The sequence below is a fragment of the Leptidea sinapis genome, chromosome 14 (genome assembly GCF_905404315.1).
Source record: "Leptidea sinapis chromosome 14, ilLepSina1.1, whole genome shotgun sequence".
NCBI lineage: Eukaryota > Metazoa > Arthropoda > Insecta > Lepidoptera > Pieridae > Leptidea > Leptidea sinapis.
Genome location: NC_066278.1, coordinates 7,851,826 through 7,878,357, shown reverse-complemented (window position 1 = coordinate 7,878,357; position 26,532 = coordinate 7,851,826). Strand labels below are relative to the sequence as shown.

General features: G+C 36.2%; 1 long non-coding RNA gene across 1 annotated transcript; it reads left to right on the top strand.

Moving 5' to 3' along the window:
- Positions 1-20,210: 20,210 nt before the first annotated feature.
- On the top strand, positions 20,211-21,137 carry LOC126967927 (uncharacterized). Its single transcript, XR_007730098.1, has 2 exons — positions 20,211-20,359; positions 20,905-21,137. It is a non-coding gene; the product is annotated as an uncharacterized LOC126967927 (long non-coding RNA).
- The last annotated feature ends 5,395 nt before the right edge of the window (positions 21,138-26,532 follow it).

Genomic DNA, 26,532 nt, shown 5'->3' with positions numbered 1-26,532 from the left:
CGCCCTGAGTGTGGCCGCGGGTGGACGGGACGGGTTTACCCATCCACCCGCCTTAATGGTCGGCCGCGAAGGGGCGACGTCCGCGTGTACCTGGACGCCGCCTAATTAAGAGTTATATAGAAGATGGTGCCCGCACCCACGCGGGCACGCGCCAGGAGGAGTACCGGATGTGTTAATAACGCCGTTCCCGGACTCCTCCTATCAAGGCGTGGTATGGTACACCGTGTGATTTTAGTCGGTTCGATTCCGACACACCACCCTACCGAAAACCCCGGTGGGGTGACGGCCCGAGGGGGTTTCCACACGTATAAAAAAAAAAAAGGGCTAGGTTAGGTTAGGTTAGGTAAGGTTCGGTTTTTTTTTCCTGTCCGGGAGCTTTCATGTCCCGGCCCGCGAGCTAAACCCCCGATGTTTTTATCAGGGCCCTTCGGTATCTTTATTTACTAGGTATTACAATGTTTCATTTCTTACTAATATCTTACATATATTTACATTATAACTTATATTATATTTAGCCTATAGTCTAATACTACATACATTTTTAGAGACTTATTTTAATGATGCTAATAGTATATATACTTAATATATATGTATTATTCATTTTTACTTAACTAGTATTATTTTTAATTATTACTTTATTAACTATACTTTTGCTATACTCTATAAATTTATATTGATATATTTTATTACTAATTAATGTGCTGACATTTATTTGATCTATGTCTAATCCTAATATTTGTTCCAACTCATACCTTTCCTTGGCGTAGATTGGACATTCCAATAAAAAATGTTCGACACTTTCAGACTGCCCGGGTTCACATGGACACGATGGACTCTCCTTACACTTGAATCTGTGTAGGTATGCAGAGAATCCACCGTGGCCCGTTAATATCTGTGTTAGGATTCCCGTCATCTCTAATTTCCTAATGATTTTGTGAGCTTCTATAGCGTCGGGGAAGAACGTTTTTGTTGTGTTTGCCGTTTCACTATTTTTGTATCGCCAGTTCCATTTGTCAAGCGATTCCAATCGGATTTGTCGCTTGACAAATGAAACTGGGCAGCGGTCATATTCGGGTTTCCTTTTTGAATCAGTTGCCTCTTTTGCAAGCTGGTCAGCACGCTCATTACCTGCCAGGCCTGCATGAGCTTTGATCCTAAAAAGAAAAACCGATTTGTTCTGCTTTCGCACAACGCTTATACTTTTTATTATATCTACAGCTAAAGGGTAATTTTTTGCCCTGTACTTTTCCCGAGGCGTTAAAAGAATAGCGGAGTCCCAGGCCCATGGGTGTCGTAAGAGGCGACTAAAGGCTTTTTAGAAGTGGGAGAGTCACGCTGCCGTCTTTTGACGTCAGCACAATCGGGCCAGACTCGTCCGGGTTAATTACCACACTCGCACAGAATACCGGCGTGAAGTAGCGGCCTAGTGCCGCTATGTTTCGCATAGGTTAGTGTCGAGGACCGGTGGCCATCCCCCCCCTCCACCCGAATATGACAGCGGTACTAAAAAAGATTTTACCCCAGGAGGGTACCGGCTCTACCAGAGTTGGAGAATCCCTCCCCGGGCACTCTAGCTCGGGCTGCCCTTCGTATTCTGGGGAGGGCACAGAACCGCGCATGACCAAGGACAAACGAGGCAGTATCACCACGGCACCCCGCTCCACACTCAACGTGGACTTTTGCAATATCAGGGGAATTCACTCCAATTTAAACGCCGTCCACCACCACCTTGAGACAGCGAGGCCTTGTGTTTCCTTACTGAGACGCAGATATCTCGACCTAGCAATACGTCATATTTAACGTACCCCGGGTACAAAATTGAACACAATTTTTTGCCTCATATCTGCTGTCGTCGTCTCGGCAATTTTGAGGGTAGGGACCTGTCCACTCTCTAGCTCCGCGTAGATTTAGAGGACCGCGTCCGCATCTATGCGTGTGTCTACAGGTCCCATAGTGGTAACGCAGAAACGGATAACCTCATGGGCTGCGTTCAAGCGGCATTTGATGACGTGCTTGCTCAGATCCCCTCCGCTGAAATCGTTGTCTTGGGTGATTTCAACGGGCACAATGCCGAATGGCTTGGATCACGTACCACAGACTACGCAGGGCGATCTGTGCATAATTTTGCATTGGCGTATGGTCTGTCCCAATTGGTTGAGTAGCCAACGCGGCTCCCGGATGTGGATAGCCACATGCCGTCCTTATTGGATCTTCTGCTGACTACACATCCCGATGGTTACCAGGTCTTTGTCGAACCCCTCTCGGAACGTCCGACCATTGCCTGGTCAGGAGTGTAGTGCCTATCCGACGACAACGTCGCAGACCACCAGCGACCCGCCGCGTTTGGCACTACAAGTCAGCAGATTGGGATAGGATGCGTTCCTTTTATGCATCCTACCCTTGGGGCAGGGTTTGTTTCCCTTCCGATGATCCTAGTGCCTGCGCCGTTGCAGTAGCCGATGTGATACTACAGGGTATGGATATTTTTATACCAAACTCTGTAGTACTCATCGGCGGCAGATCACAGCCCTGGTTCGATGCGTCTGTTAAAGCAGCATCTGACTGCAAAAACCAGGCGTATCGAACTTGGGTTGCGGCGCTGGGCACAAAGGATACGAACTGCACAGTTCTTAAGAGGAAATACAACCATGCCTCCAGATTTTTTAAGTGGCAAATCGCCCGTGCATACTCAAAACACGTCGTCAAAATCGGCGAGCAGCTTTCCAGTTACCCGAACGGAACACGCAAGTTCTGGTCGTTGTCGAAAGCTGCTCTTGGTAAGTTCAGCCAGCCGTCCATGCCACCGTTGCACATGAGGAATGACACCCTGGCCCATACGGCAAAAGAGAAAGCCGATCTCTTGTGCACTCTTTTCGCCTCCAACTCGACTCTTGACGACAACGGAAAAACACCGCCGACCATCCCGCGGTATCAGAGCTCTATGCCTGAAGTACAGTTCAGACAGAAAACTGTTAGGCGAGCTCTGTTTTCGTTGGACGTCAGGAAGTCGAGCGGGCCGGATGGCATTTCTCCAATCGTGCTTAGAACGTGTGCCCCTGAGTTGACGCCGGTGCTAACGCGTTTATTCCGGCACTCTTATTCTAAAGGCGTAGTCCCTGACTCATGGAAGTCAGCCCTTGTCCACCCGATCCAAAAAAAAGGAGACAGTTCGGATCCGGCAAACTACAGGCCTATTGCTATTACCTCCCTGCTCTCCAAAATCATGGAGAGCATAATTAGCCGTCAGCTCTTGGTATATCTAGAGGGTCACCAGTTGATCAACGACCGACAATACGGGTTTCGCCATGGTCGGTCGGCAGGTGATCTTCTGGTATACCTAACACATAGATGGGCAGCGGCTATTGAAAGCAAGGTTGAAGGCCTGGCAGTTAGCCTGGATATAGCGAAGGCCTTTGATCGTGTATGGCACAAGGCGCTCCTCTCCAAACTTCCATCATTTGGGCTTCCCGAGAGCTTGTGCAAGTGGACCTCCAGCCTCCTCACTGGGCGCAGCATACAGGTCGTTGTCGACGGATATTGCTCGAACCCGAAGCCCGTGAATGCTGGAGTGCCCCAAGGCTGTGTGCTGTCTCCCACGCTGTTTCTTCTGCATATCAATGATATTTTGGACACCTCCAACATTCATTGCTATGCAGACGATAGCACTGGTGATGGCGTATACATTGGCCATGCAGGTCTCTCTCGGGAAATCGTCGACCAGTGCCAGGAGAAACTTCTGTCTTCTATCGAGTCCTCTCTTGAGAAGGTCGCGGAATGGGGAAAATTGAACCTTGTCCAATTTAACCCCCAGAAGACTCAAGTTTGCGTGTTTACCACTAAAAAACCCCATTTGTCGCATCACCGCTCTTCGAGAACACTTCTCTTAAAGCCGCGCCTAGTATACTGGGTCTCGAAATCTCGAGCGATTGCCAATTTCGTGGTCATCTGGAAGGCAAAGCCAAAATGGCTTCAAAGCAACTGGGCGTCATTAATAGAGCACGGCAATACTTCAAGCCGGCCCACATACTAGCGCTCTACAAAGCGCAGGTCCGGCCACACATGGAGTATTGCTGTCATCTCTGGTCTGGTGTACCCCAGTATCAGCTCGATCCATTTGACCGCGTGCAACGCAGAGCAGCTCGAATTGTCGGGGACCCAGTGCTCTGTGAACGGCTGGATCACTTGGCGTTGCGTAGAGACGTCGCTTCATTGTGTGTCTTCTACCGCATTTATCACGGGGAGTGTTCCGAAGAGCTGTTTAACCTGATTCCTGCCGCCGAATTCCACCTTCGCACGACACGCCACAAGTTAGGATATCATCCTCACCATCTGGATGTGTGGCGGTCCTCCCCAGTGCGGTTTTCAAGGAGCTTTCTTCCACGTACTACAAAGCTGTGGAATGAGCTTCCTTGTGCGGTGTTTCAGGGACGATACGACATGGGTACCTTCAAAAAAAGCGCGTACACCTTCCTTAAAGGCCGGCAACGCTCCTGTGATTCCTCTGGTGTTGCAAGAGATTGTGGGCGGCGGTGATCACGGCTTTTGGTCTCCGCGTCATCACTCCATTGAGACAGTGCCGCTCCGACTTTGCCTGCAATTTTGCTGCCATCCGTAAATATGCGCACTTGTTGTTGGTTATTGGCGTCGACTTCGTTCTGGTTTTCCAGGCCAGTGAACTTCAGGCTTATACGCTCCGCCGGGTGAGCAAGAGCTGTATAAGGCTCCCTTTGCTCTATCTCCCTGTCGCACAGTGCTGGCTGGGGAACACCCTTCTTGGCTCTATACTATGCGGCTGCTTCTCGGACTCGAAGGTCTAGAGGGAGTATCCCAGCCAGCACCAGCGCTGAATTAAGGGACACAGTACGGTATGCCTTGCACAGCTTCTGCGCGAACCCTCTTTGGACAGCATTTAGCTTGTTTTGAATACAGATTTTTTCCGCTGCTTCTGCCCATGCACCTGCGGCATATAAAACCACTGGTTCCACTACCGCTGTGTAAATTGTTTTTATTATATCAGGATGTAGTCCCCAACCTATTCAGGCCGTTCTGGCCAATTTTTTATAAAAGCTAAGGGCTTTCCTACATATGTTGCCTACATGATTGTTGAATGTAAGTTTGTTATCGATAGATATATAAACAAAAAATAAAACCATAAGCGTCATGTGACTCCTCTCTGGCATAATAAATATTCTATAGTAAACGGATACTAGCGTCAATTGAAAACCTGCCGTGAGTGAAACCAAATTGTATAAATCCATGGGCGTCAGCTGTATGTTGAAATCATAAAGGACATCTTTTCCAAGGTTCTCAGGGTAGTAGAGAATGAAATTGTTATGATTTGTGAAGTTTTATAATTCCGTACGTCCCTACCTTCACACTTATGCAGGTTAGAGCGTGACAGACGACGCGCTAACGACATACCACGATTAAAATTTAGATTATGCTATATGTGTGCGAACTATAATGACCTATTAATATTAGAGTAACTCTGTTGCAATCTATTGTCAGTAGCCTGCGAAATTGCCTATTTCGCGGACACGTGTGCAATAATCATTAATATTTATGTAAAGCCGTCGTCTATTGTAGAGTGATAGGCACTCTATCGAAATTCGACTTTAAAAATATAAAATTTTTAATTTTACATTGGTAGTTCTCAAATTTGACGAACTCTGGTTTTATATTATCTTCAGATTTGCGCCTAAATGTAAAAATTATAAGATTGTCTTGAAACATTCAAGGGCCTCTTAATGTATTTATTCAGCAATAATGGAGTTGAAAAAATCACGTGAAAATTGTATTTCTATAATAGATGCTATATCATTGTTCAGTACAAAAGAAAGGTTAAGTCTAGAAAATCATACGAATATTTTTTAAATATTTTTATTATTAATTATTATTATACGGAAGTCTAAATAGAAATTTATTTACATATCTTCCAAACTGCACGCATTTTACGTCTTACATCACAATAACAAGTCATATATACACATCAATATCAACACTTAACAATAAATCTCTTTACCTGGTACTTCCTCCCGATACTTGAAGCAAATTGAGGTTTCGTATGAGACGAGTTCTAAAGAACTTTCCTTGTTCAAATATCTTAGCTCTACGTAAAGCTTTGATGTTAAACAATGATTTTCAATTGAAATATATTCAAAGGAAACGTTTAATTTAGGGTTTTATAAGATTCTCACATTGTTATTTTCAATGGATAAGTAGTTATTTAATCCTGCTTAGGCATCCGTATGGTTTGGCAGTTTTTGCCATTTGTATATTAAAATAATTTGAAGTAGATAACTACTGCCCCTATTCAAATGTATTCTAGGAAATCTATTATAATAGATGTTAAACTATTTACCAAAATATGAATGTATTAGTATAAGTCACTACAAGACAATATCAATTTAAAGAACAATTCGTTATAACTCATCATTTCGTATATTCGTCTCGTTCCACAAACCTTTTGAATTGCTGTAAAAAAATGTGGGAGTGAGGGATTTTTGTTCGTTGACCCACGTTAGAAATGGATTTCCATATTAATGTTTGAAAGAAATAAATGATGAACTTTAAGCCGAATTGTGACGTCAATACGAATGGAACTTTCGAGTAGTTGTAATTCTAATTAATCAGCACAGGGTATGCTTCTTACACCGGCCGTGTCTCTCGCGATAGCGTCGACGAGTAACAGAACAAACTCTTGTCTGAAATCAAGAGTATGCTATTTAAAATATCGGAATGGGCCTGATAAACCTAGTTCACTATGAGGTTCTTCCATTTGACAAAATACAACAAAGAGCGGCTCGTTTATACTTGTAAGCTTTTATTTATTTTCTTCTATTTCACTTTAAAAAAACAGCATTATTGACTATATTTGTTAACTGTTTTATTATCTTGGTGATTTTTATAAAGATGTAAGGCCAAATAAATAAAATTATATATTAACATAGGTCCTTGAAGGATCTCGAGTAAATCAGATGTCTTAAAGTTGGTGAAAATCACGATCTATGCTTCCATTATATATAGTGAATAAAAGTAATAGAAAATGATTCTACGCGTGCATGATATAGACATTATAGATTATTATAGACAGAAAGAGTGCACTGCAGCAATATCAATAACTGTTATAACTTCAATATAACTGGAGACGTTGTGAAACCTGATTCATACCACGTTGTTACTCGTATTGAAATATCTCATAAGTAAAATCAGGAAAGGAACTATTAATGTACTTTATACTCTTTCGATTTTCGATTGAAATAAAACTAATAATAAATATGAAGTCATTTTATTTTTTCCACATTGATTTCTTCAGAACACTTTTGACGCCAATTAATAATATTACCGTTACATTACGAAAGGGATTCCAAAAGATAATAATTATAATCTAGTCCCAGGCTGCCTTAAATTGTGTAGATAGTCTGCAGGTAGTTTACATATTATACAAGATGTCCCAAAGTTATGGGACATGAAGGGAAAGTACCTTACATATCGAAGATAGGATATTTTACTGAAAGAAGACTTTATGTTACTTTTAAAAGTTAGTACTTCTGCATTCAAACATTTTCTAAAAATTACTTGCTTCGTCTGGAAATCGAACCGACTTCAATGTAAAAAAAAACACCCCTACTCTTATGATGCCAATCGAAAGAAAGGCCAAAAACTAATAACTCTTCTTAAGTAACAACTATGTTACTTAAGAAGACTACTTTCTTTTAAAATACTAATTTTAAAATAAAGTAGTCAATTATGTGGGTATTTTTTTGTAAATTAATCAATTAAATGCTCAAAATGTGATCCCTCTTGTGTAACGCAAATCGCCAAACTCTTAATGAATCCGCTGCCTGTTGATTTTCTTATCATTTTATGGTGAATACTCGATATGATATGACACAATTCTGTTCGCAACTCGCCCACGTTCTCACGTATAAAGTCCGGGGATCTTGCCGGCCATCTAATCGGTCCATTCGTACCAATCCAAGTAGGAAAACATTCATTTTACGTTGTTCCTTTCTTTAAAAATACTATGCTACTTAAGAAGAGTTATTAGTTTTTGGCCATTCTTTCGATTGGCATCATAAGAGTAGGGGTGTTTTTTTTTACATTTAAGTCGGTTCGATTCCCAGACGAGGCAAGTAATTTTAAGAAAATGTTTGAATGTAGAAGTAATAACTTTTAAAAATAACATAAAGTCTTCTTTCAGTAAAATAGTCTATCTTCGATATTTAAGGTACTTTCCCTTCATGTCCCATAACTTTGGGACACCCTGTATATTGCAAAGCTATTTTTAAAATAAAATTAATAATATTAAAATTAAAATTAAAAATAAGATTTAGAATTTATTTGGTGACTTCAAACTTATTCGTTACCAGGTATTCCTGGAACTTTTAGTGTACACAATACACTTACATTTGTGATTTACCCTTAAGACTTTTGTAAATTTTATGGAACTTACTAGAATAAGTGACCGGTAATTCCTTGCGTCTCGTGTTCTAGTATTATATAGCAGTGACTGTAGGCAAAAAGGGGCCGCATTTTCAAACATATACGTATTAAGTTTTCAAAAAAGTTCAAAACTAAGAAGGTAAATTTATAACATTTTTTAAGGTAAATTTATAACATGTTACCAATTTTTGCGCTATTGGTCGTCGGTAAACAAAACGTTTTATTATTTTGCTCTGCAAATTGCAAATATAAACTGCAGTGAAAAGTGATATTGAAGATTTAAAACAATACAAAATACCAAAGTGTCATAAATAGTAAAACGGGAACAAATGTGACTGAAAAATCGTTTCATACATCCAAATAAAAATAGAATTTATCAAGAAAAATATTTCAAAAATGAAAGTAAAATATATAGGCAGTGTTATGTGTAATTCAGGTGCACAGATAACGTCTTTGAAGTGGCATGCATGTTGGATCTCATGAAGACTTGGAAGAAAATAAATATTAGATAATACTGGGGTTAAAATTTATTTAGACAAACATCGTTATAGGCAGAGGTGTTAGGCAAGCAATTGTTCATAGCTAGAGAATAATTAAAAAAAAAAGTACTGGTAAAAAAAGCTTTCGAGATAATGAACCTATACTTGTCAAACCTGAAGTTTGCGTATAAAATCGTGTTTTTTACTAAGACAGCCACCAATATTGAAGTGCTTGATACAAAACCTGAATAGGGTGAGCAAGAAATTGACCTGGATATGAACCTAACCAATATAACTAAAGCAATGACAGACCACTTATATATTATATATATTGGAAACAATCATTATTATCATTTGTAGTAGCATTTAAATTGGTCGTACATATCTGCAGAATAAAAGACAAAAGATCGACGCTGTAAGTAATAAAATAGAAGGTACCGACAGGGAAAAGACAAGTGGGAAGACCCAAGAGACTATACGGTGGGACGATGACATATTAGCGAGCGCGGGAAAGAAATGGATGAAATCAGGCCGGGATTCAGGAAGATGGAAAAAGGTGGCAGAGGCTTTTATCCGAACGGGTTCCATATTAAATCAATAAAAATTAACTGTACTAAGTTATTAATAGTAAGTTAAAACCTTAGGTATTAATACTAATATAAAATTTAAATATAACTATTTTGGAAAAGCTTTATCATTAGTATTTTACCATTCTCCACCACTCCGGAAAATTTTGAGCAGATAATATTATGTATTAAATTCGATTTTTTTTTGTTTGTAAATAATTTGCACTAATGCCAAACATTTTTGACTTTCTTATTTCATTGCTTATGTTCAGTACGGTGACTTGGCTTATGTTTACTGCTTTTTCCATTTTGTATTGCTGTTTGAACAGCACCAATGATTGCTGCTCCTTCGAAAAATGTACCCTGAAAATATATAATAATCATTCGTGAATTTACATCTATTAATTTACATACTTTTCGTGCATGCATTTCAAACTATTTCAAGCATTATTCCATTTCCATACAGTAATTTCCGTTCTTGCATTAATTATCTTTTTATTAGCATTCTTTTATTTTATACAAGAATTATAAAATTTAAACATTATCATTTTAATAGTAGATATACCTAAGAGCGTTTATAAATCGACCGAATTAAGCTTAAGGCTATTTAAATATGGATAAATTATATTGATTAAAGAAATCCATCTATGTATGATTGATACAATAATCAACACTTATGCGCTCTGTACATACAATACTAGCTTAATAAGGCTACATTGTGGAGCAATTATATGGTATAAGGAGAAAATATTAAATGGTAAATCATCTACGAAAAATTCCACATCGAATGCGCATATTCTGGTCACAATACGTCTGTAGTTTCTGCTTGATTGCGCCTCAAACAAAAGTGGGGACATTCTTTGATATACATACTAGCTTATGCCCGCGACTTCGTCCGCGTAGATAAAGGGTTTTTAAAAATAATAGGCAAGTTTGGAATTGAAGATTATTTCATGTCTTATTCCAGTTCCGGTTCCTGTTTAGGCTCCCGTTCCCACCATATTATATGAATCTTATTTCGAGGAAGATTGCTATGGCAAACTAAACCTACTAATGGTATAGTTAAAGCTCATCGACGTGAATTTTAATTTTTCACAAATTCCTTTGGGATCCATGGATTTTTCCGGGATAAAATGTAGCCTATGACTTTTCCCAAGCTCTAGTCTCTCGCTGTACAAAATTTCATCAAAATTGGTTCAGTAGCTCCGGCGTAAAAGTGGAACATACAAACATACATTCACATTTATAATAGCAGTAGGGATAAACATTGTTATATGTTCTGATAAAAAAGAAAACTTACAAAACCATTTTTAAGCTTTGTACTCCAAGATTTAGGAGTTGTACTTGAAGAAGTACTTTGCGGTAATATTTCGGGAACTAAAGCTGTATACCCCAGAATTGTTTGTAAACATAACGCCACAACTAGTACTGTACACGAGGGCCTCATTTTATACGCAGTGTGTCTCGCTCACGTTGTAAGTGATCCGCACGCCCACGCACGTTTGTTTTTATAAAAGCAAACAGGAAAATCTTAAGTCACGTTCTTGTAGGTACCGTCTTGCGGAACGAAACTAAAATATTTTGTCAAATGTATTACCTCTTAGAGCCAAATTTATATATATATTTTCATTAGTTAATTACCAATATAATTTATTTAAATAGATTTTGCGTTAATAAAGCGTTATTATTTGCAATTGCAACTTGTTTTTACATAGAGTAATAAGTATGCATACGCGCAAATAACAATAAATAGTAGTTAAAAAAAGTAAAAAACACGCTTTTTATCGAAAACCGAACTAGAAAGCTTAAAGCTAACATCAATTCCTGCGTTTTAGGCGATATATGAAAATTAATTATATAAATAAATCAAAATATTATTTTACAAATTGAAAAATAAATTTGTAAAATAATATAATTAATTAATCAAATTATTGTATTGTCATCGGTCCTCGATAAATCTATGAAGTTTGAACGAAATCTGGCAGTTTAAAGTGTCAGTCAAAACCAAAAATACATACAGGTGAAGCATTCACCTGTATCAAATTATTTTTTATATATTATTTTATTTATTTTATTATTATTTTTTACATTTATATTAATAAAGCGTGTAAAAATATGATTCGATTGGTTAACACTTTATCTCATCTAGGCCCGAGCTGTTTGGGTCAGTATTGAATCCATTTGCACGTCTCAATGGTACTTAAGACAAAGTTACAAATAAGACTTGTAAAATTCCAGCAGTGCATGATTGGCTGATGAGCATTGATACACCTATCTACTGTAAACAGCATTGATATAATCCCCGCATGTTGAGGTGGGGAGAGGATCTTACTTATGTCATAATGACTTCAGATCCAGACGGACCCTGCGCAATGATCACCAATAAAATATACCATTTGCACAAAAGATTGCCTGCTGCTGACAAAGATATAAATACATCGACCCAGTAGATGTCTAATACCTATATTCGCAATGTAAACGTCCCAGTAAACCAACTGAGGTGAGCGGGCGCGGGGTACTAGATACTTGATAGTTAATACTCACAACTAGCTACTGAGTAATACATAACGTGTATTTTATAAGCTCATACGAGTAGACATGAGTTATTTAAGGTATATGCGTTAGCAAGAATAAAGTTACGTAATGCTGGATTCTGTTATCTTTTAGTATCTCTGTAATTTACATTTATTCTTTTGACTTAATCGTGTAAGGCTTTCAGTATTTGACGTGTAATTAGTTTTGTTACATCACTTTTTATAATATATTAAAATTGAAATGATTAGTAAAACGATGAAGCTGTAAATGTTGATTTATAAGAGTGTCATAGAGTTTCTTGCCACTTCACCTCATTAAAGCTAGATCTATATTTCCCAATTTGACGTAGATCTTATCTGGTATCAAATTCAAATTCAAATATTTTTATTCAAAATAGGATGTGACATCACTTATTGAAAGTCAAAAAAACTACCACCCATTCCAAAATGAATGCCTCAGACCTGAGAAGAATGGGCGCAACAAACTCAGCGGACTTTTTTTTTCATCGAATAAATATGTTTACAAAGTAATATTGCACAATTAAACTTATTATTTAATAGCCTGAGGGCGGTCACTCCATTCCCAATCTGTGGTATCATTAAGAAAGTCATTTATGTTATAGTAACCTTTACTACACAAACGTTTTTTAACAATTCTTTTGAATAACGTAATACTTTTGTTTTGAACATTTTCTGTGATCTTGTTATAAAAGCATGTACATCGCCCCACAAAAGACTTACTAACTCGACTTAGCCGAGTAGTAGGCATCATCAGTTTATGTCTGTTCCTGGTGTTAACATTATGGTTATGACAGTTTCTGGCAAATTCACATCATGATCATCTTTTCGCTCAATAATTTCACTATTTTGTTCAGATAAATGAATTATTATAACAATATCTTAACTAATTTACCATATTACTGGATTCCTACGAGGGTGCAAGTTAATAGTTATACGTATTAGACGAAGTGGAGAGTTGCAAAATACACGAGTAGTGGCATCACACTAAACCCCGAGTGAAATATCATTATGTTTGTAAGAACTTTGCAATCATCAATTTTACAAATTAAACGCAGATAGTTATGAAGAGGTGATTATAATGCACTGATATATTTAAATCGTAACGAGTTCATTATGTGGTCACATAAATTTCTTATAGGAAACATTAGTTCGTGAGCCAAAGTACATTGAGTTGATCTAAATGATCTGGCATTCGTTGTACATTACACAGACTTATTTGTAGACGAAGTACGTACATATCAGTCGACCATTTAATACTAATTGTAGCTATCTCTTCGTCTTGTTATCTTGAAATGTGTCCGTTATGCGGTCGATATGAGGCATTACGCTTTTATAGCATTGCTCAATGTTAATGTGTGTTGAGAGTAATGATATATTGATGATGTGGTAATCATTGATGTTCCTTAATTTTTTTAAATATATTTTCACCCGCGTGTATTGTATAGTGGCACGAAGGCATATTTTTTTTAATTATTACTTTTTATTTAATCCACCACCAAACAATTTATTATTATTATTACAAAAACTTTATCACATATACAAATAAAATTTGAAAAACAAAATTTTATGAACGATGCGGGATTCGAACCCACAACCTCCGCCGTTCCGTGCCGGTGCTCTAACCGACTGAGCTAAACGTGCCGGCGGTGTCTCTTTGACTGGTCCGGCGTAGGGAAGAGTATATTCAATCGATAATTAGCTTTCTTTAAAGGGAGTTGTAATCGATAAATAAAAACATGTTTAAGTCTATTTTGAAGTTGTTCTGTAATGATTATTGTAAAAAAACTACACCTACCTAGGTATTTTAAACTAAGAAGCTTCAATTTTTATTTTTATATATTATGAAGTAGTTTAGAGATAATGATCGTGAATAAGGAAGAAATAAACAATAACAATTTATAACTTGATTGTAATTTGAAAGAAATCAAAAATCGTACCAACTTACTTTTTTTTTATGAAAATAAGGGACGAGACGAGCAGGACGGACAGCTGATGGTAATGGATACGCCCTGCCCATTACAATGCAGTGCCGCTCAGGATTCTTAAAAACCCCAAAAATTCTTAGCGGCACTACAACTGCGCTCGTCACCTTGAGACATAAGATGTTAGGTCTTACTTGCCCAGTAATTTCACTAGCTTCAGCGCCCTTCAGACCGAAACACAGTAATGCTAACACATTACTGCTTCACGGCAGACATAGGCGCCGTTTTGGTATCCATAATCTAGCCGGCATCCTGTGCAAAGGAGCCTCCCACTTGTTCGCTGCTCAGGAAATTACTCAGAAAACAGTGGTTTCGTAAGTATTGAACTTTTTTTACAAAGCTTATCCATTCATTAATTTATTAATTGTTAAAAATATTAAGACATTCGAATGATACAAAACTACTAGTTTTTAATGCCTTGCTTAGGTTGTTGGTTAGTATTTGTAAATAAAGTATCGATAAACTAGAAATGTGGGGTGTGCCCTATTTGCGCCTTTATTTATTTTCGTAATTTTATTTAAGTATTTGTAATTTTTTATTCTGTTGTACGCGAGCTTTCGGAATGTGTGTCCGATGTCTGTTTTACGCAGCCCGCGATTGTTTCAAGTTTTTGTTGTAAAAGTTAAAGTTGAAAAAGTTATTAATTTAACTTTCTTAAAGTTCAAGTAAAATGTTTCAATCAGTTTTCATTTCTTCGCTAATAATTATGTTATTGTTAAGAGCTTGTTTACGAGAAGAGAAGTAACAGCCAATTCGCCGCCGTGAGCTACGTTGTCGTTCCTCGGGGTCAAAGTACGTAGTCTAAACAGACTGTTTTCTTTTTCTAATTCAATATTGATAATTAGGTTGTTTGAAAATCTCTTGTTTATAATTTAGGGATTTTAATTTAATTATTAATTTTACTATACTTCTGTGGACCAGTATCACTTGTATTTTCATTTATTTCATATAAGCTGTTTCCATACTATATGTATGTGTATGTGCGTGTGTCCATTTGCGTGCGAGTGTGTGTTGTGTCTGTTTTTTTTCTGAGGGGAAAAGTACTTTTAAGTACATCGGTTCTGCTTATAAACTCCTCTGTCTTTGTTTGTTTTTAAGTTCTGCTGGCATCATTGAAGTTTCCGTCTTCCTGTGATAGATCATCGCTAGGGGTAGCTATGATAAAGGCAGCTTCACCGAAGACTGTACGGTAAGCGCTCGCTATACGGAGAGCATTCACTTTGTAAACAGGTGTGACCTGTATCCAAGTGTCTACTCCATACATCACTATTGACGTAACAACCCATGCAAGAACCCTTCTTCCTTTTTTTGTTTTGGGCCTCCTACATTTGGTATGAGCCTGGCTTTATTATAAACGGCAGGCGCTTTGTCTACAGCATACTAGGCCTGCTTCTTGAAATTGAGACGTGCATCGATCCGGTTTGTCATCATTTCAATTTTAATTTTTTAAATTAATACGACTTCAATATTGTATTAAGCGATTTTTATTTACTTGACAAAATATAATAAATATCCACCAAATGGCAATCATAAAATAAAATGTTTATCAATTTTTTTCAAATTAAATTGAAGAGTTTTATATTATTACCTATATTATTATTAAAATAGTACTTATAATTATTAATGCAATTTATTTTCGTATTATTTGTTTGAAAAATTTTCAGGTTTTTTTTACATCCTTATCTATAAATAAAATACATATTGATAGTCTATTGTTTACGTTAGCAGTTATTTCGCTGAAGGTAACCTACTCCTATCTACATCGCCTGTCTTAATAATCCTTGATATTCGGCATATCTATGTTAATACTTAATATACGATAGTTGCGTCCATGTCTCTACTTAGAATATACCTCTCTGCATCGTTATCCTATACTTACTGTATAATGTTGTCCTGCATTACTAGAATGGAATCGCAAGAGTTTTGGGGTAATCAAGAGGAAAGAGACATTTTTACGGTGTAGTCAACCTAGACGTACCAGTGAATGAAAATTAATGTTGAATATAATAATTTTGAATAGAATAATCTTTGAAATAAGCTAGTTGTGACGGATTTGTTAAATTACTGGCTGAGAAGCTTGATTTTAAGCAAAGTTTCAGTGGCCAGGGATTATTGTTGAACTTGTCATCATTTGTTACCTTGATAAGAAAAGCTGCCTGACACCAATTGGATCTTGTTTAGATTTAGAACAGGTGGCAGAAATGTAATCTAAGTTTAAATTAATTTTCTTTTGTTTAAATACAAAATCATCCGTAATTTAAATGAAAGTGCTACAAAGTTATTATATTATTATGAGTACAGCTCTATTTTATTTGGGTACGCTACCTAATTTTAAAAATAAATTGACTTGTTGGTAGCCTTTAAAGTCTTTTAACAGACAGTCCTCTGCATTCACCTATGGTACTTAGATCATACTGTTAGATTTCGGATTCTCACTAATAATTCCAAGTATTTTATTAATAATATTATATTAACTTTTTTTTTCATCACACAGTTCTTAATAATTATAACTCTCTTATTTTTTCCCTGCATAATATCATTGTAGTATGGTTTGTTGATTTGGCTACTTTTCTACTGCTATTTTTATTAAATCCCTTATTGAGGACAATTTTATATTTATATTATTATAACTAGCGTTTTCTTTTCTTATCGCTTAAAATATTACTAAATTAAATGTTTAAATGTTGAGATCAAGTCCTTTGAGGCTGTCTTTTCCCTTTCTTATTTACAATATTAATTTCGTACATTACCAAAATATGGTCTATATTTAAGCCTACTCCAGGATATACCTAGCAATATTTCACTTGTCTTTTGCATTTTGGTTTTGTAATTATAATATCATTTAAGTTGTACTTTTCCCCGTTATCGGGCTCTATCTATCTCCCATCATAAAAAAGTTATCGATGTCCTTCACTTTTAATAAAAAAGTAAGTTATTACTATTTAATAATCTAACTTATCAAATATAAGTTGCACTTATATTTGATAACACAACATAACCACTGGGAACCAGTAGGTATGTTGACTTTAATCATGAACAAATGTGTCGGTTCAGACTTCAACTTTAAGGTTGAAAATTTGTCACTGATATGAACGGCATTTTCCACCCCAAACCCCATTTTTGGTTAAGTATTACCACGGTTCCATTATATCTACTTCTACCTCCAATGTATATCTTTGATGTTTTTGGTTATCACTTAAATAAATTCCACTTTCTTTCCATCTGGTTTCACTTATTCCAACTATGCCAACATTTTATCTTCCCGTTTCTTCTTTCAGTTCTTAAAGTTTTAGTGTCAGCACCGTGCAGGACATTCCACGTAAGAACAAGAGTGAGACAAGTAATTTATAAGAAATAAAATAATAAAATTTTAATTAAGTAACATTTGTTCATTGGATATTTTTAAGAATACTTGCTGTGTGTTCTACAAACCACACTGAATCCAAAAAAAGCACATTATATTCTTACATACTTTTTTCTCAGTATGTACTATGTCTACACATGTCTTGGCAAAACGCAAATAGTAATGAATATATTATGTAATTTTAATTTAACCAGTGGGAGGCTCATTTGCACAGGATGGCGGCTAGATTATGCGTACCACAACGGCGCCTATTTCTGCTGTGAAGCAGTAATATGTAAGCATTATTGTATTCGGTCTGAAGGGCGCCGTACCTTGTGAATTGGCTTAGCAAATGAGACTTAACATCTTATGTCACAAGGTGACGAGCGAAATAATTTGTAGCGCCGCTCAGAATTTTGGGTTTTTCAAAAACCCTGAGTGACAAAAACAACATACAGGCTACAAATGTTCAGGCTAAATGTAAGGGATATTTTTTTATTAAATATATATATACAGTATTTATTCCGCCTTATAACGTCCACGTGGATGATGTAGCAGGCAGTAGGTATTAAGACAATTAATAATACTGAGAAATATAAAGAATGCGCGCGAAACTCATACGTGATGTACATTCGTACACGTATGTTTTCCTTATGGCTTCTTTCTAACATACTTTTGGATAAACCAACATGAATAGTTCTTAACACGCATTTACGATTCTGTTACGTGACTGACTTAATAATTACTGACGCTTGGATTATATATAACCAGCAAAGTCGAGGAAAACGTTCTTAAAATTTGATGCATAATAATGAGACGATAATAATTATTTTATCCATAAATCAACATTTAACAGAAAGAATTTCTTAATTCGTATACATACAAAAGAGCTGCTGAAATACATAATGTAATAAATACAGTAGTGAAGCTTGGGAGCTCAATAACACATAATTATGATTTATATATCCTTAGGGTTAGAATTTCTGGGAAACCTTTCTTATTGGATGCATACGCCATACAAAAAACACACACCCTCCAAGTAACGGTTCTGTACGATCAGCGGTTTAGGCTGTCCGTTGATCCGCCAGTCAATCATGGGGAGCATAATCAACCGCCAGCTCTTGGTATACCTAGAGGGTCATCAGTTGATCAACGACCGACAGTACGGCTTTCGCCATGGTCGGTCAGCAGGTGATCTTCTGGTATACCTAACACATAGATGGGCGGCGGCTATTGAAAGCAAGGGAGAAGGCCTGGCAGTTAGCCTGGATATAGCGAAGGCCTTTGATCGTGTATGGCACAAGGCACTCCTCTCAAAAATTCCATCATTTGGGCTAGAGCTTGTGCAAGTGGACTTCCAGCTTCCTCACTGGGCGCAACATACAGGTCGTTGTCGACGGATATTGCTCGAACCCGAAGCCCGTGAATGCTGGAGTGCCCCAAGGCTGTGTGCTATCTCCTACGCTGTTTCTTCTGCATATTATTGATATGTTGGACACCTCCAACATACATTGCTATTCAGACGACAGCAGTGGTGATGCCGTATACACGGGCCATGCAGGTCTCTCTCGGGAAATCGTCGACCAGTGCTGGGAGAAACTTGTGTTTTCTATCGAGTCCTCTCTCGAGAAGGTCGCGGAATGGGGTAAATTGAACCTTGTCCAATATAACCCCCAGAATACTCAAGTTTACGCGTTTACCATAAAAAAAAACGCTCTTCGACAACCCTCCCCTTAAAGCCTCGCCTAGTATTGGAATACTGGGTCTCGAAATCTCCAGCGATTGCCAAATTCGTGGCCGTCTGGAGGGCAAAGCCAAATTGGCTTCGAAGAAGCTGGGCGTCATCAATAGAGCACGACAATACTTCAAGCCTGCCCACATTCTAGCGCTCTACAAAGTGCAGGTCCGGCCAGACATGGAGTATTGCTGTCATCTCTGGTCTAGCGCACCCCAGTATCAGCTCGATCCATTTGACCGCGTGCAACGCAGAGCAGCTCGAATTGTCGGGGACCCAGTGCTCTGCGAACGGCTGAATCACATGGCGTTGCGTAGAGACGTGGCTTCATTGTGTGTCTTCTACCGCATTTATCACGGGGATTGTTCCGAAGAGCTGTTTAACCTGATTCCTACCGCCGAATTCACAAGCCACAAGTTAGGATATCATCCTCACCATCTGGATGTGTGGCGGTCCTCCACAGAGCGGTTTTCAAGGAGCTTTCTTCCTCGTATTACAACGCTGTGGAATGAGCTCCCTTCTGCAGTGTTTCCGGGACGATACGACATGGGTACCTTCAAAAAAAACCGCGTACACCTTCCTTAAAGGCTGGCAACGCTCTTGTGATTCCTCTGGTGTTGCAAGAGAATGTGGGCGGCAGTGATCACTTAACACCAGGTGACCTGTACGCTCGTTTGTCCTTCTATTCCATAAAAAAAAATTAAAGCATTTTATGTGTATATATATAGTCTCACCATGGAGCCCCAGGTTCGATCCCCGCTCCCCACGTGCACGTACCAATGTGTTTAATCTGTATAGATATGTTTGTTCTGATAGAATATAACATTATATTGCCATTGGTAAATAATACAATAATTTTGAAATATATATAATGATGTAATAATGTTACATTAATATGTAATTACAAAAGAAAACCCAAAATATTTCAATAAATCCATTCAAGTCAGCTATATGTAGGTACCTACATGCTCACAGACAATACCAGCACTTTGGTTTATCCAAGCGCTAATACTGGATGAAAATATGTTAATTTACATACAATATAAGCTGTGCAAAGTTTGGTAAAGTATTACTCGTTGGCCAGACGTTACAGCTTGAACAATACATCGACTATTATAACTCAACCACACGTTCAATATGAAACTGTCAGGTTTGTTTGTATTGATAGTGGCGGTGCTCTCAATATTTGTTGGATCCAACGAGGCAGCTCCCAAAATTAGTGGAAGTGCTATCAAGAAAGGTGGTAAAGTCATTGTAAGTAGTAATAATTATGTCATAATATATATTAGGTAATATATAAGTGTATAATATAGTATGTATTAATAGTAGATTCTGTTGTGTTGCAAAAAAATTTTGAGAATTATATTCCAGATGTTTTTTTTACAATTACCGTTAATTACAGTAAATTGCAATTTGAAATTTAAATATTATTTTGATATTTTATGATTTAAATTCTGAAGAACTTTCATTTCTACATATCTAATGAAACTTGTTACATAATTAAGTGATCAAAAACATAACTTTAAAAAATACCAAGTCTCGCAACTCAGTTCATCTACCGTAAATAGTTGGGAGATTCATGTAATATTAAGTCGGTTAATTTATTCATTCCCTACTTAAGGTTCCTTCTGCCTTAAGTTATTACGTAATTAGCAAACTTAGCAACATCTTATACCAACCATATCAATATTAAAAATCTGATATAAAATATGACACTGAGTAAAATATGTTTTGTTTTAAATCACAAAATGTTTGTTAATATTTTATGTAAAGTGGACCTTTTTATTCATATTTTTCAGAGAAAGGGATTTGGCATCGCCAGTGCGGCGGGAACAGCTCACGAAGTCTACGAACATATCAAAAATAGGAGACATTAAAGTTATAAGCCGTAATAAGTGAAACCGACAGACAGCTACCTGATATTATCTGATGAATTAACTACCTCTATTATTTACTTTTTTTAAAATAATTAACAAGCCAGAATGAATCTAAAAGCTTACAAAAGTAGGACTAATAAATTATTAATATAAAATTTGTTTGAATTCATATCATTCATTCCCTTTGAAATTAATTAGTAATAATAAAAATAATAATAATAATATAAATATAGCCTTTTAAACTTATGTAAAGGATAAAAATCTTAAACTAAATAGATATGAATAAATTTAAACTAGTATTTGTTGCTTGGTTATCTTTCCTACATCTGTTTGCCATTCGGCAAAGGCCTCCTCCAACCTTTTCCATTCCTTTCTTTCTTGAGCCACTCTGTTCCATGTGACTCCTGCCACTTGTCTTAAGTCATCGTCCCATCTTTTCTGTGGTCGGCCTCTTTTCCTTTTGCCTTCCCTTGGGTACCACCATGTCACCCTTTTATGAAATTAATTACAGTGGGAATAATAATTAAACAAATTAATTACAGTGGGAAAACTATAGCAACTGTCTACTTAAATCTGATGCATCATAATATGGTGATTATAATTATTTTATTCATAATTCAACATTTAACAGGAGGAATTTCTTAACTATTACATACATAAGAGCTGCTGAACTATATAATATTTATAAAGTCGGCATTCTGTGTAAAGAAGCTCAGCAGTGAAGCTAGGGAGCTCTATAACACATATGATTTATACAATATACCCCCTTAGGGGTTGAACTTCGGGGAATCCTTTCTTATTTTTTTTTAAATAATAATATTTCTTTATTTGCATAATGTGTGTATACAAGTAACAAAATAATTCAATACGAATCAACACATTAGCCAAAAGGGCATGCAAATTACATTAACTCCATGTCATTATATAATAATAAAATTCTAAGATTACAGCATATAATATTTCATTGTTACATTATATTAGCATCTACACATATATACATGTCATATACATATTATGTAGGAAAAGTTAAACACAAGTTTATAAATAAGAAAATCACAAATTTAAAAAGACGGATACAGCATAAAAATTGTAACTAACTAGCCATTGATATAATTCAGTTTTAAAAGGACCGATATTCAACAATAAACATCAATTTTAATAGCATCTGGAAGTTTATTAAATATTTGAATACACATGGAATGACAATTTTTAGTAAACAAAGTAGTCCTGGGTGCTTTTTTGTAAACAAGTCTATTTGTATATCGTTGGTCATACATTTCCTTGGCAATGGTGAAAAGGTATTTAAGTATCTTTACAAAAATGCTTATTTCGTAAATTTATAGGCACGGCAAGGTTTACAATTTTAGTTTAATAAACAGCGGTCTACACGATTCGTACGGACCTCCCCACAAATCGCACGGATACATTTTTTTTGTGCAATAAATGCTTTTTGGATGTTTACGCCATTACCCAAAATTATAAGACCGTATCTCAAGATAGATGCAATATGAGCATGGTAAGCTGATAGACCTAAATCTGTAATTTTTCGTAGGCGCCTCAGGGCATAAACAAATTTATTTACTCTACCACAGACCTTATTTATATGTGATGTCCATTTAAGTTCATTGTCTAAAATAATACCTAAAAATGAAGTTTCCTTTTTTTCATCCATAATGACGTCATTATATTCTATTTTTAAATTATTACGTAGAACATTTGTAAATGTCATGTAGTTCGATTTAGTTAGATTTATTTTAAGATTATTCACACCAAGCCATTTAATCATTTTGTCCATATTATTTATAATGTCATTGTTAAATTTCATAATATCAAAGTTTTTAATGTCATATTCAAAAATTATCGAAATATCGTCCGTATTTAATTAGTTAGTAAATTGATTAATAACTTGACCAAGCTGTATCCGTGATGACACCCAAGTAAGGCTCCCACTGAAAACCAGCGCTGCAGCTTGCTGCAGCACAATGCTGAGTGAGAGACCTGTATTTGATCAAATACTACAATTATGGTTGATTTTATTTTAGATTTAGTATTGTTTTATTGTATATATATTTTTGTCAATTTTATTTTAGTGTTTTAAGCTGTGTGATCAAATAAAATAATTTTCTTTTCTTTCTTTCTTTCTTAGTTTTCAATGTTATTTTTATCTCCGTTCTTGAATTATCTTCTTCATTGGATGTATACGCCATACACAAAACACACCCTCCAAGTTACGGTTCTGTACGATCGGCGGTTTAGGCTGTCCGTTGATCCGTCAGTCAATCATTCAAGACAAAGCATTTCATATGTATATTTATAATCTCACCACGGAGCCCCAGTTTCGATCCGTGCCCGCCACGTACAAGTACCAATGTGTTTTATATGTATATATATGTTTGTTCTAATAGAATAGAACATTATATTGTCATTAGTAAATATTACATTAATTGAGAAATATATAAAATGATACATTAATGTTACATTAATATGTAATTACAAAAGAAAACCCAAATAATTTCAATAATAGTCAGCAATATCTAGGTACCTACATGTTCAGAGACAATACCAGCACTTTGGTTTATCCAAGCGCTAATACTGTTGGAAAATACGTTAATTTATATTATATATATACTGTGGGAGGTTTGGTAAAGCATTACTCGTTGGCCAGACGTTACAGCTTGAACAATACATCGACTATTATAACTCAAACACACGTTCACTATGAAACTGTCAGGTTTGTTTGTATTGATAATGGCGGTGCTCGCTATATTTGTTGGATCCAACGAGGCAGCTCCCAAAATTAGGGGAAGTTCTATCAGGAAAGGAGGCAAAGTTATTGTAAGTAGTAATAATTGTCATAATATATGTAATGCAATATATAAGTGTATACTATAGTATGTTTTATAAGTAGTTGTTGTGTTAAAAAATAATTGTGAGAGTTATATTGCAGATTGTTTTTTTTACAATTACAGTTAATTATAGTAAATTGCAATTTAGGATTCAAATATTCTGATATTTTATGACTGAGAGTCTGAAGAACTTTCATTTCTAGTTATCTAATGATACTTATTGAGACAAACTTATGCCATCAAAAACATAAATTGCAAAAAAACAACCATGTCTCGCAACTCAGTTTATCTACCGTAAATAGTTGTGAGATTCATGTAATACCGAGTCGGTCAATTGATTCAGTCCCAACTTAAAGGTCCTTCTGTCTTAAGGTAATACGTAATTAGCAAACTTAGCAACATCTTATACTAACCATATCAATATTAAAAATCTGATATAGAATATGAGACTGAGTAAACTATGTTTTGTTTTATATCACAAAATGTTTATTAATATTTTATGTAATGTGGGACCTATTTATTCATATTTTTCAGAAAAAGGGCTTTGGCATCGCCAGTGCGGTGGGAACAGCTCACGATGTCTACGAACAAATAAAAAATAGGAGACATTAAAGTTAAAAGCCGTAATAAGTGAAACCGACAGACAGCTACCTGATATTTTCTGATAAATTAACTACCTGTATTATTTACTTTTTTTTAAAATAATTAACAAACCAGAATGAATCTAAAACCTTATCTAAGTAAGACTAATAAATCATTAATATGAAATTTGTTTGGACTCAAATCATTCCCTTTGATACCTACACAAATTAATTAAAATGGGAAGACTATAGCAACTGTCCACTCCAAATGTCACGAGGGTCTGCTGAAAACCAGTGTTGTGTTGGTGACTTCAACTCTAACACAACAATATACTGAGTCAGCTTCTATTAGCAGGGAATCACGCAAAATCAGTTTTTTTTTAAATTTAAATAATATTTCTTATATTATTACCTTGTTTAAAAAAGGTATTTTAAGATTTTTTTTTAAATTTTTCAATTTAATTAATATTGTAAATCGTTGCGTTGTGTGGTTTCTTGTTGCTAATAAAGTGTTTTCTGTTCTATTCTATATCTCCTCTCACATACAATGCTGATCCTTCAAATAATTTAAGTAATACAAATTTGCCATTCCCTTTTTAATAATAGAGGAAGCAAACAGGCAGGCTCAGGTCATGGACAGTGAACAACCAACAGCCCACAGACATTATTTTCAATTAAAAAATTAAATTCAATTATCAAAATATTGTCTAAACAATCATTATATTTATATATTTATTACACTTCTTATTTTAAAATATCTTAATTTGTGTAGCTTTGAGGCCGATTCACTTGATCCCTCAGAGTGAGTTTGCAGCCTGCAGGCTAAAAAGTTTCATGCAAACCGCGCGGCTGTCGTGGACGGTTCATATGGACGTGATGCGGGCAGTATGTCGCTTGATGACGTAATATCCGGCTCCAAGTATTTACCTAAGACCTAGCGGTCTGAGAAAATGCAGAAATAATCCACATCTATATCTTTGATCGTTGACGATCTCTGCGGCGGGGATTACACAAACCTGTGCCTTCACATTTTGTTAAAATATTAACGTTGTAAAATTCATATTACAATACGATATGTTTATTTGCGAATAATTGAGTAATAGTCCCCCTGAAAACGAGATCTGGAAAGGTCTCGAAACGTCGGGTTAACTAAAATAAAATTTTTACGCAAACATCTAATGTAAAACCGTTACAATTACACGCGTTTTAATCCTTTAAAAGTGTTTTATTTAAATGTGTAACACTCGCGTTAATAAAAAAAAATACTAATTGGGTAATGTTTATAAATACACTAATTGTCTATAACGTGATACGTCTATAAAGCAATTTCAATCGCGCCTATAATACGGGCATACCCCTTATTACGCGGGTATTTCCTGCATACATGTATATGAAATTTATAATGAGCTTCACGTACCTTCGCACGTGTGTCAATTGTGTTATTACAAAATTATATTATTTTATTGAAGTTGTGTAAAAAACCTTAATAAAATAGTAGAACTTGAACTAAATAGTACAACAATTGGAAATACTTGTCACTAATTATGCTTAATTATTATTATTACGAATTACGAGGTCGTATTATCCCCCTATAACGCGGATACAATCTACCACGTTATAGTGAAGATTACCTGTATATTGTTTTTCACCAAATTATAAGTTACAACACATTTATCAATAAATCAGACATCAATAAAACAAGCCGGTGTCTGATAACAATTATCTGGGCTTCTTAAGCTGAAATACGACTCTATTGGTTACGGATTCAATTATAAGAAGTTATTGGTTTCAAATTGAGTTTAAATCAATATCGATTACGACCTTTGTTTTTGTTTTTAAATATATTATATGTACCTTTTTATGAAAATAAGGGACGAGATGAGCTGGACGTTCAGCTGATGGTTATTGATACGCCCTGCCCATTACAGTGCAATGCCGCTCAGGATTCTTGTAAAACCCCATTTATTCTGAGCGGCACTACAATTGCGCTGGTCTCCTTGAGACATAAGATGTTAAGTCTCATTTGCCCTGTAATTTCACTATCTACGGCGCCCTTCATACCGAAACACAAAAATGTTTACACGACACTGCTTCACGGCAGAAATAGGCGCTGTTGTGGTACC